We start from the raw sequence: 12213 nt of genomic DNA, 5'->3' as shown, positions 1-12213 counted from the left end.
CCGGGGCTGGAGCGGTTTCGCGCGGATCGCCCAGGTGCCCCTCGGAAGTCTCCGAAGGAGAGCGATGGAGCCGGGTGGCCTTGGTCGTCCCTTTGTTTGTTTGTTTCTATTTGTTTCTTTGTTTAAAATATTTTTATCCCGCCTTTCTCCTTAAAAAAAGGACCCAAGGCGGCTTAGATCCTTAAAAAGACGGTGTTTAAAAGCAAAACACAGTCAGTACGCAAATGTTTTTTAAAAAGAGTGAAACAAGGATGCTATTAAAAAGGGTAAACAAAATCAATCCTGGAACGCGTTGAGCAGGGCAGGAGCACAACCATCTATTTAAAAACCCCTCTCAGACCCCCCCCCCAGGCATTCAGGGAAAGCCTGTCTGAAAAGTCTTGGATTGCTTGCAGGAGGGCGGCCAAGATGGGGCCAGCGTGGCCTCCAGTGGGAGGGAGTTCCAAAGTCTGGGAGCAGCCCCAGAGAAGCCCCCCCCCGCTCCTGCGTCTCCACCAAGCACATTTGTGAGAGTGGTGGGACCAAAAGGAAGCCCCCCCCCCCATGAGCATAACACTTGGGCAGGCTCATAGAGGGAGACGGTGGTCTATTGTGTAACAGAGGAAGCGAAAATTTGAGCAAATGTGCCTTTCCTTGAGCTGGGCTGTGTTATAGCTGCTAAAGTATAAAACGGTGTGTTATGTGTCTGGCTGGGAGAAAAGCCAGCCTATGTAGCCCTGGGCACACGACGCAGTTTCAGGGAATGTTAAACCACCTCTGAGTATTCTCTGTCTAGAAAACTTCGGGTAAGGTGACCCTAAGTCAGAATTGACTTGTCAACCTGTGATTATTTATACGGCTGAGGAAGGTTAGATTCAGTTCTTAGTCCTAACTAGAATAAACCCTTTGACTTGTAATGGTGGGTTTGACACATCTGGATTCATGCACTGGATCTGTTGTCAGGATTGACACATGGATGTAGCAGCTTAATAATCAGGTCCTTTATTACATCACTCAGAGACATTGCTTTGCAATTCTCAGCCACCAGGTCAGGATTCTAGATGTGAAGATAAAAGTTTGCTGACATTGACATTTTCTAGTAAGAGCTACATATGCCAAAAAGGTTCATAGAGTTAGAAACATACATGGTCACTCAGCGTCTCCTCCAAAGTTATCGTTTGCCATAAAGGCTGGTTCCATTGCTGATGGACCTTAGTGATACAGACTGTGGCATGATCAGAGTTGGAGGGCAAATAAATTGCCCAAAAGGCTACAAAGAGCAAAACGCTCGCTACTGCAACGCCTGACGACACTACCAGGCAAGCCTGAAAATAGGGTCTGCACGCAGTGAGAGGCTCCAAATTTTAATCACGCTTACAGGAGAACTGCTAGAACTGATTTCAATGGGTCTGCAGGAAGCGTTACTAAGGGAGTGCCATTCGTTCTCCCGTTGTCATGGCTCTGCCCTACGGATGCCTGGTTTTGTATACATCAAGCTCCTTAAAATTCTCTGCTGTAGATCGCGCTAGTGTGATAGAGCGCTTGAGCACAGAGGTCTCGGAATCCCGCCCGACCGCTCTAACAGCTTAGAACAGGTATCTCTGTATTTCACCCTAAAACAGTCCACGGAACTGACCGGCGAGTCTCTGAAAGCTTCCACGGGAGGCACCGATTTTAATCGAGGGAACCCAATTTTCACCGAAAAGGAACTTCTATTCTTTTCCTTTGAGGTTTCATAGCAACCCCAGGCTGTGAGCAACTCAGTGAGCAGAATTCCATTGGGAGGCTGAGCGTGCAATACAGGCCCATCAATAGCCCATTCTGCATATCTTCTACACAGGCCCTTGTGTGGCCTGACTATACACCGCCTGCTGCAATGGGCTTCTTTCCAGTGGCCCCCACCAGTTTCCTGGGTCTCCCAAACAGCCATGTTGGCTCTCTTGCAAGGCAAACAAAATCTGGAATAGATTTCGTGCTTTTCCCAACGCCTCCTGTCCTCACCATGGCCACCTTCCTGTTCTATGGATGAAAGCCACCCCCTAAAAAGCCGTATTCATCGTCCATTGACTGTCGGCAGAGAGAGTGTCTCTTGGCCGACCAATTCGGACAGACGTTTGGTGAGTCTTGAATACAGCACGGAGGGGCCTTACAGGGTCCATTCAGATGACATCATGAGAAGGGAGAGGCCTTGGGGGGGGCCTTGGCAAACGATGAATGCTAACTCTGCAGCAAAGCACGCCAGAGCTAATGAGAAGCATTCGGGCTGTAGGGGGCTTTCAACCCCCGCATGCACATTATCCTTTCTGAATATTTAGCAGCCTCGTCCTACCGTGAATCAAGCCACGCAGAGCAATCTGTTCTCGCAACAGGAGTGGGTGACCTCCGATCACTAGACGGGAACGGCATAATTTAAAGAAGCTGACTTGAAGATGAGGAGAAGTCGGGGTGCCACGGGGCCAGGATTGTAGCAGGAAAGCAGGACAGTCCTCAAAAGGCTGTGTTGTGTTTTTCCTTCTTCTTCTGCAGCTGTAGATTTGGTGGTTATGCGTCATCAAGTCATCTCCGACGATGGCAACCCTAGGAATCAGCGATCTCCAAAATAGCCAGTCCTCCACTGCCTGGTTCAGTTCTTGTAGGCTCAACCCTGTGGCTTTCTTTAAGGAGTCTGTCCATCTTCGTCTTCCTCTTTTCCTGCTGCCTTCAAACCTTCCCAGCATTCTTGTCCTTTCCAGAGAATCCTGTCTTCCCAGGATGGGCCCAAAGTAGGACAGCCTTGGTTTAATCCTTTTTGCCTGCAGAGATGATTCAGGCTTGATTTCCTCTAGGATCCAGTGGCCGGTCTTTCTGGCAGTCCAAGGTATTTGCAAAGATTTTCCTCCAGCACCACCTTTTAAGTGAATCTTTTTTTTCCTTCCTCTCACCTTTTTTCACTGTCCAGCTTTCACATCCAGACATGGTGACTGGAAATATAATAGTATGGATAATCTTGATCTTGGTCTCCAAGGACGCATCCTTAGACTCGATGAACTCTTCGAATGCCTTCATTGCTGCCCTTCCGAGCTTCAGTCTTCTTCTGATTTCTTGGCCTGCTGTCTCCATTTGGATTGAGGATTGAACCGAGGTGTAGAAAATCTCATTCACTATTTCAGTTTCTTCATGGTCAACCCTAAATTTATGTCAATCTTGAGATGAAGGATGATTTTACATTGGACTGGTCAGGAAAACAGTGAAGGGTTTTATACAGCTGTCTGCATCTTTTAATTCATTCATTCATTAACTCCAGCAAATCTTTTTGTCATCAACATTGGTCACAATGCTAGATGATTTCCAATGTAATAAAGGCCATACTCCCTTTTTGGGAAAAAAAATGAAATTGACCCTTTTCAGTGATGCTTTGTCCATTTCCTGTTGCAAGCACAAGAAGGTGCTAAACTAGTTTCTAAAGTTAGTCAAGTGTAAACCTCAACACCAAAAATTAACATTTTTACCATTATTTAAATTTGCCATTTCTGATTAATCAACAGGCACTTTAGTTAATGAACATATTTGCACCATTTCATTTAAGCTGGTTGGTCTTTAAATGCTGTCTGCAGTTTGTTTGCTTCTAGTCATCATCGTCGTTTAGTCGTTTAGTTGTGTCCGACTCTTCGTGACCCCATGGACCAGAGCACGCCAGGCCCTCCTATCTTCCATAGTTGTGTCAAGTTCATGTTGGTTGCTTTGATGACACTGTCCAACCATCTCATCCTCTGTCGTCCCCTTCTCCTCTTGCCTTCACACTTTCCCAACATCAAGGTATTTTCCACACTCCAGTTAATGCTGCTTAGATGTGTCTCCATAAGAATGAGTGGCTAATAGAGAAATCCTGGTTTGTGATGCAGCAGCAAAAAAAGCAAACACAATACTTGATTGCATCAGCAGGATTATAGTGTCCAGATCAAGAAAAGTAATAGCACCACTCTATTTCTCCTTGGTCAGACCTCACCTAGAGGCCTGTCACCAATTCTGGGCACACCGGTTGAAGAAGGGAAGTGGCGTTGCAAAAACATTAATCTGGTTAAAACTAAGCATTGTCCCAAACCTCTTCAAATCTGCAGTCACTGGGTTCCATTATACATATGCAATGCAACATATAGCAACACCCCTTTCCATGGGGTACCATTTTTAAAAGTGTTTTGCCATGCCACTCAGAAGTCTTGTGAAACTAGATCTGTGAAGTACAAGGGCTGTTACGGGAAAAGGTCACTGGCTGGAAAGGAAATCTTAGCGTCTGGATAAAAAGAGCAGGTGTTTTCCACGAAGCTGTGTTTGGTTGCTGTTGTTAACTTTGGCAAGCTAGAAGCTTCATCGAATACAAAGCAATAGGCGGGTTGTGTCATTCTTGTTTACATATCACCCCTCAGTCACCAAAGAGATGCTAAAGTGTTGCCCATTGTTCTTTCAGAAGAGAAGGAAGCTTACATAAAGGAAACGCATAAGGAGATTCCCAAGTCAGCCGGCAGCCTACTTATTGTTCTTAAACTTACTAATAGTGTTTCCTGTTCCAGTGAGATAACATCCTGGAAGGTCCTGTTATTTTCAAGACTAGAAAGCATTGGCGAAGGGGAACTGGCTTCCGGTGAGATGGGACTTGGATTTTCCCCTGATCTGTGGGCGTCTCATCTTCCAAAGTGGGTGGGAAACTGAGAATGGTCAAGGACAGGCTTAAAATGTAGAGAATTTAAAAACAGGGTTAGAGAAACCCGTTATTTTCTCTTCCTCTTTCATTTGAGTTTCTTATATACTGATGGCGAAACCCCGTAGTAAATAGGAGCGAATGCAGTTCCACTGAATCAATGAAACTTACAGAAGAGTTGTCTCACTCTGAGGCAGGTATGAATTTAGAACAAACCTAGGAAGCGCTGTAGCACTAAATCACTCCTGCCTTCCCCTGGAACAAAATAATCCATGAAGGCAGGAGGGACAAAAAAAAGGTTCAAGAAGGCAGGATTTTGTCACTTCTTTTACTATATGAAGCATCATGTTGTGTAGATTAGTGGTCCCCAACCTTGGGCCTCCAGATGTTCTTGGGCTACAACTCCCAGAAGCCTTCACCACCACCTCTGCTGGCCAGGATTTCTGGGAGCTGAAGTCCAAGAACATTTGGAGGCCCAAGGTTGGGGACCACTGGACAGGAAAAGTATGAAAACCATTTGGGACAAACCAGGTCATTTTACAAAACCAGGTCATTTTACAGAACCAGATCCACTGCCCAGATAACCCCTATCTCTGGATAACGTGCCTCTCGCTTTGCGAAAACAAAATTTAAAGCTGAAGCAAAATACACAATAGTAAATGGAAATGACGTCTCACACCCTGACATGGTGCTCAATGGTTTGGGTATTTCGATATAGAGAGAGGTTGGGAGCTCAATTCCTCACTGTGCTTCCTTGATAGGAGACGGACTTGATGATCGATCAGGTCCCCCTTCCGGCTCTGCAGTTCTGACATTATTATTATAAGACCTGTGGAGTCGCTCAGTGGTTTAGGATATCTGGGTATGGAGCCGGAGATTTGAAGTTCGATTCTCCTCTGAGCCTCCTTGACTCAATGTTCCATAGGGTCCCTTCTCGCTCTGCAGTTCTAAGATGATGATGATGACATATTAGAAAGCTGACAACGTGGCATGCAGGCCGCCGTGAGGGAGGGGAGCGAGATACTCTGCCGATTGTTATTAAGTTGTGAATAAACACGAACGAACAAGTAGCTGAAGAAACAGGAAGAAGGCTTTTATGACCATGATGTCCTGAGATAATGTTGTGCTCCTTAGAGAAAGAATGGACGCAAGAAGAACTAGTGAGAGCAATGAAGTCATTCTCCACGTGGTTCTGGGACAAATCGCAGAAAACAAGATGGTGTCCAAAATATTGCTAAGATCTATCTGTTAACGAAAGGCAGTGTGGTTGCCTGAGATCTCTCTGTCTGCAAGGGCACTGTTTGGTCGGGAAATGTTGGAAGATCTTGTTTTGTGTTACGTGCTTTGTCTGCAGAATGATAGTTATCCGTAGAATAGGATTTGTGTTTCATTTCTACACACCACCACGGAAGCCCAGTTTAGCTTCTCTCTCTCTCTCTCTCTCTCTCTCTCTCTCTCTCTCTCTCTCTCTCTCTCTCTATATATATATATATATATATATATATATATATATATATATATATATATATATATATATATATATATATATATATCTGTGTGATATAAGGGATTATGAGTAGTTGTTTCTAAGAGGCAGCCTTTATAGGCTCTTATGAAACTACCAGCTCCATCATCCTCCTAGCTGTTTCCTTCTTCCTCAGAAGCAAATGGCCGCCACTCCTGAGCCTTACTGAGGACCACATGCAAGTGATGGAAGAAATTCCTCTGTGGACTTCGACTTCTTGGCCCGAGCCCTCTGAATTCTGTCTGGAAGAATTATAGGGGTGGGTTCAGGAAGCGGTAACGCAGAAAATCCGAAAGCCCCACGCCTAGGGTGCTCCCTTCCCAGCAGGGATGCTGGCAAGCCTTTGGGTCCGAGTCTCAAGTCAGAGACCCAGTCTTTGGTGCCAAGTCCTAAGTCCACGTCTTTGGTACCAAGTCCTGAGTTCCAAGCCCCGAGTTCGAATCCGTATTAAAAACAAACTTTTCCCCCCAGAAAAAAAGGGAGGGTACTGAATCGCAAGTCAAGTCTGAGTCACTGAAGGAAAACAAAAAGCAAAATCTTGAGTCTATGTCTTAAGTCTGACTTGATAGCAAGTCCCACTACCCTGCCTTACAGGGAGATATCTTCATTGAAGAGGAAGGATCGGAGTTTTCTGGTGGGCGGTAGGCAGTTGGCCAAACATCCCGCTACTTTGGCAACACTGCAACAACCCTCACTCTCTTTCTCTGTAATGAAAAGGCTCCCCACCCCTTGAACACACAGACGGGGAGGAATTGCCGTTTCTGGAATCTCACAGCAGGCAATGCTGTGGTTCCCCCAAAAGCTGCGCTTTCCATCTGAACTAAGAAAACATGACCGCCTTTCCTGCGCTCTCAGTATAACTTGAAACCCAAAACAGGTATAAAACGGGGGGCACCGATATCGGTGAGGCTACTTGCTCTTGCAACTCAACTAGCAGATGTCACATTTCCTACAGCAACTGTGTAGTATGTTGCGAACACAGGGTTGTTTTTGTTTAACGAACTTTCTTTCAGCACTCTGCGCTGTGAGACAATGGGAGGAGGAGACCCAAAGGCCTTCTGAAACTGTCATTTGATCCCAATGAATGTTTTCTGGAACTAAAAAACTGACTGAGGAAATGGGCTGCGGTATAAGCCAGCTAAGGTTTCTCCATGTATAAATATCTGCCTGGCGGATTAGCTCCTTTCCAAGCATTCAGAGAGAGAGTGCCTATTGCCAAGCCATTCTCATGCCATGCTACCAAACAGGTAGAAGGGCCTCTGGGTGAACTGCGAGTCACGCTCCATTTCTTCCCTCCCAGTCACTCTCTGGTGGAGTGACCGCCTGCGTATCACTAGAAAAGGAGGATACCCGCTGGAATCGTGTTGCGTTTTTTGCAATCGGAAGGAAAAAGGAGTAACATTCACTCAGTCCTAGCCAACAATTAAAGAGTCTCCACTGGGATTCTTTAATCCCAGGGAGCCAGCGGACAGGTTGTCCCGGGAATTTCCTTCTGATTGCACATGATCCAACACGATTTCAGCCAATATTGTCTTTTCTCTTCCTTTGTAGTGATATGAAGGTGGTCGCGCTACCAGAGGGGGAATGGGAAGAAAGAAATGGAGTGTGAGCTTGGAGAAAGATAGATCCCTTCCCAATTGAGTTGCCATTCTCCTACTCACAATCAACCTTGCAATTCCATCACTCTTCAACCTGTGGAAACTGATGGACTAACAGAAGAACTCAGAGACTCTAGCAATGAGAAAAAAATAAAATGATTCAGCTTACTCACAGTTCTTCATATATAAAAACAAACATCATATTGAGTAGAAATATTATTAACCAATTACACAGTTGAGCTTAACTGGTTAACTAACTTTATTACTGACTAATTGATTGGTTACAAAATGACAGAACACTTTGCTCTCCTGTCCTCAGACTCCATTGCTGAGTGATGGAAACCTAACTGGGAAAAGGGAAGAAAAAGAATTTTAGGCAGAGAGGGAACAATTAACTGCTACTTGATTGATTAACATTCAGCCCCGGTCCAGAAAGGTCCCTCCCAGCCAAAACCTCTTAAATGCCATCATCTGCAGCTTGCAATATTCCAACAGAGGCAGCATATCCTAGTGGTTAGAATTTTAGTCGGGGACTTGGGGGATTCAGGTGCGACATCTGATAAGGTGAAAAAAAAAAACCTCCTGGTTGGCCTCTGCTTCTTCATCTCTCGACCGGATCCATCCCACAAGGTTTTTGTGATGATAAAGCAAGAACGAGGAACCCTGCCTTCCACTTACTGCAGGAAAAGCATGATGGAAACGTGACGGAAGAATAAACCAAACAGTCTGGCACCCAAACTCTCCCAAAATTTGATCCTCCTGGTGGCCTCGGTTGTGTAAGTTGCTCCTCAGTTTTTCCTTCCTTCCTTCCTTCCTTCCTTCCTTCCTTCCTTCCTTCCTTCCTTCCTTCCTTCCTTCCTTCCTTCCTTCCTTCCTTCCTTCCTTCCTTCCTTCCTTCCTTCCTTCCTAGACTCTGATGGAGTTAAATGTCTCTCCTTTTTTTGGCTGACTGGTCCTTTTTCACTTGGCGAAAAGGAATTGTGAGCTGCTCCACTTCAGGCCCGGCCCTCTGCCAAAATAAGTAGTGACTGCTGTGAACATTAACAGTCAAAGCCCATCGTTCGCCTTGTTTTCCTGGGCACAGGTTTTCCAGCTGCTGGTTTCCAATGTTTGCCGAAGTCTTCTCTTTCGTAATGAAGAAATTACTGCCTTGCTGAATTTATCGCCCTCTATTTTGTCTGCCTTTCTTGAGACGTACTGTCACCGACACATTTTAATCAACCTAGTTAACATCGTGGCATGTAAATGTACCTTGTTCCCTGTTATTATCCATCTTTCTCGTTCTCCAGGATGAGCCCGTGACCAGGGTATTTGTTTACCCATTCTTGCAGTGAATATATTTAGTAGCTTCGGACACTCGTCTTCAAGGAAAAGGTGCTTGAGCGGTGAGGAAGCCATTGCCTGTCCTCTTCTAACCAAGGGCTGAACGCTGTTCTGGGTATTGCTCTCTACTCCCACCATCCGATCAATCCTTAAGAAAGCTCAAAGAATTGCTCCTGATGGCACTAAGCCAAGAAAGCATTGGTCAGAATAAAACCATTTGGCTAACTGGAAGTCACTTAATAGACTTTGAAGGGAAGAAGGAAAGACCAAAGACTAATAATCAAGTAGGATGGGGCTACAGTTCTTGGATACAGGACAAATCTTCCGTGACTGTGGAGAAATTCAATCAATGCAGTGCTTACGTCCATGCCATTTCTTATTCTTTGCCTGGAAAGTGTCATGATGGCTGGGGCAATCCTGGGAGCTGTAGTTGGAAGAAATAACTTCTCTGGAAGCTCTGATTAGAGATGATTAGGTGAGGATCGATGACTTAGTTCACCGTAAGTCAGAGGTGACTGCATGGCACATCACAACAACAATGTGCCATCTAGTTGCTTCATAGGTATGTGGATTGTGTAATGATACCATTCAGTCACTAGGTGGTGCTCAACTTATTTGTCACCTCGGAGCAAGGAGGGGCCACTCCTCATCTGCTCAGTTGTGAGAAATACACACATTTTGATGTAACTGCCTTATTTGTGTGTCTTTTAATCTTTTGATCACATTGAGTGTAATAATGAGTATTTACATCCATGGTAGGAGCTCGGACATGTAGAAAGAGAACAGCTGTATGGCATTATGGCTGTTTATAATACCAGCCAAGGTTTTTCCATAAACCCCTACACTGAAGAATGTTAAGTGTTTTCTGTAGTAAAATACAAAAGTCCCATCTGGTGCCTGTTAGCAGCGAGTTTCACAGAAGACAAGGTGAAATTATCAGCAAAAAAGCTTAGGGAAGAAAAGATGTGAGTGACAAATTGGAATCATCCAGAACTTTAGGAAAATGGATGATTTAGTTGCTGTCATCCAGTGGCCTGGGAAATACTGTATCCAAAATTAAGAATTGAAGAAATGCAGATAAAAAGGAAACCTATGCAGCAGTAAGTCTGGAGTAAGCAGTGTCGTTTGTATAGTAGTAAGTAATAGAGGTCATATCCTCCTAGTTTTTTGCAACACGGTTGGCTTGCCTGGACACAAGATACCTTACTTTAGGACGGTAGTCCCCAACTACCAGACGTTCTTGGACTACACCTTCCAGAGGCCTTCACCCCCAGCTGTGCTGGCCAGGATTTCTGGGAGTTGTAGTCCAAGAACATCTGGAGACCCAAGGTTGGGAAGCGCTTCTTTAGGAAGAATGGTGTTGAGCAGTGGTCCCCAACCTTGGGCCTCCAGATGTTCTTGGACTTCAACTCCCAGAAATCCTGGCCAGCAGAGGTGGTGTTGAAGGCTTCTGGGAGTTGTAGTCCAAGAATATATGTAGGCCCAAGGTTGAGGACCACTGGTGTTGAGGACTGTTGATCACACTCATGCCACCATCTTGATTTATGTTCTCAAGACACACGTGGACATATCCATGGCTGATCACGTTCCTGGGTCACATCAGGCGTGGGTCCGGGTCCTTCTTGATGAGCTACGGGAACGACTGTTCGTCCCCTTGTGCGCGTGGGGGGGTGGGGGATTGCAGGATTCTGTCCAAAATGGGGGAATTCTGGAAGTAACTGTCTGGAAAGGTAACTATTCTATGCTATGTGCTCTTCCTTGTGATCTGACGCTTAAGGATAGCAAGAAAGGAGGCAGTTCCCGAGAATAGTTTGGCACAGAAAGGAGCCACTTCAATCTCAAGTACCAACTGGCCCCCACGAATCAACTTTGGCCTTATCATACTGGACAGAACTGCCTTGGAATCCGCTGTCCATTCGGAGGACGCTTCTTTGGTTTGCTCTGTCCGAAATACACAGGAGAGAGATATCCTGGAGCGTGTTTATTCTGAGTATACAGGGAATTCCAGCGGCAGGCAACTCTATTGAGAACTGAGACTCCACTGATCCCCTCTCCATCACACATCTGTGTAAATACGCAATGTCAACAGCCTCCCATTAACCCAGCATGAACTAGGTAGGCCATTAAAAAAAAATGACAGTATTGAGAATGAAATCTTCCCCTGCTCAACGCACACCCACACCAATATGGAGACAGGAACACGGAAGACCCCCGCACAGGCATCGCAAGGCAAAACATAAGTATGAGATCAGAGGACTTTTGTCTTCAGCTAATAAATTACCTTGACTGCAGAGTCTGCAGAGTCATCCACCCGGTTCGCTCGGAGTGAATCCTTCATGAATAGAGGGAACCGTGAAACGGAAAATAAAGATCACTATTGCACGCAAGCATTTTCGTACTCTTCTGTTCACTGCAGCATTCAAGTCTTTCGTGGGAAAGTTACGCCAGGACAACGTCGAAAAAGTGAAATACACACACAATTAGCCTCAAACTTAATTTGAGAGGGGAAAGGGTTTATTTTCAGTAAAGGCTGGAAGGACAGGTTTGAAAATGTGTGCCAAAACAGATGTAATTAATTATACTAAACCATTGCATAATAACCCCTTACTTATAAATAACTATGATCAGTGATGAGGAAATGTATTTTTCTGAATACAGCTTCTGGACCAGTGGAACTTAAATTTTTACTGCAAAAGGAGTGAACTCATCCTTCTATATGGCTGGATAGCTCAGTAGTTTAGGTCTCTAGCTGTGGAGCCAGTGGTTGGGAGTTCGATTCCCCCCCTCGGTGTCTCCTAGGAGAAGAGCCAGCCTGGGTGGCCTTGGGCAAGCTGCACAGTCCCAAGGTTGCCCCTAGAGGAAGGGAAGGGTAAAGCACCTCTGAGTGTTCTCTACCTAGAAAACCCTGGAAAGGGTCACCATAAATCAGTACAGTATTGACTTGATGACACATTATAGTCACATCATAATAATTAGAGATGAGATAAGTTAGTTTTCTGAACAACAGTGTCCTTCAGAATTGGCCACAAATTGCAACATATTCATGGTTCAGAGAACATGAAAATAAAAATATTTGAATGTTAAAGAAAACACATACTTTGCTCATTAGGGGC

This window comes from Pogona vitticeps, chromosome 11 (genome assembly GCF_051106095.1).
Source record: "Pogona vitticeps strain Pit_001003342236 chromosome 11, PviZW2.1, whole genome shotgun sequence".
NCBI lineage: Eukaryota > Metazoa > Chordata > Lepidosauria > Squamata > Agamidae > Pogona > Pogona vitticeps.
The sequence above is the reverse complement of the archived record's forward strand: the minus strand, read 5'-3'. Positions refer to the sequence as shown.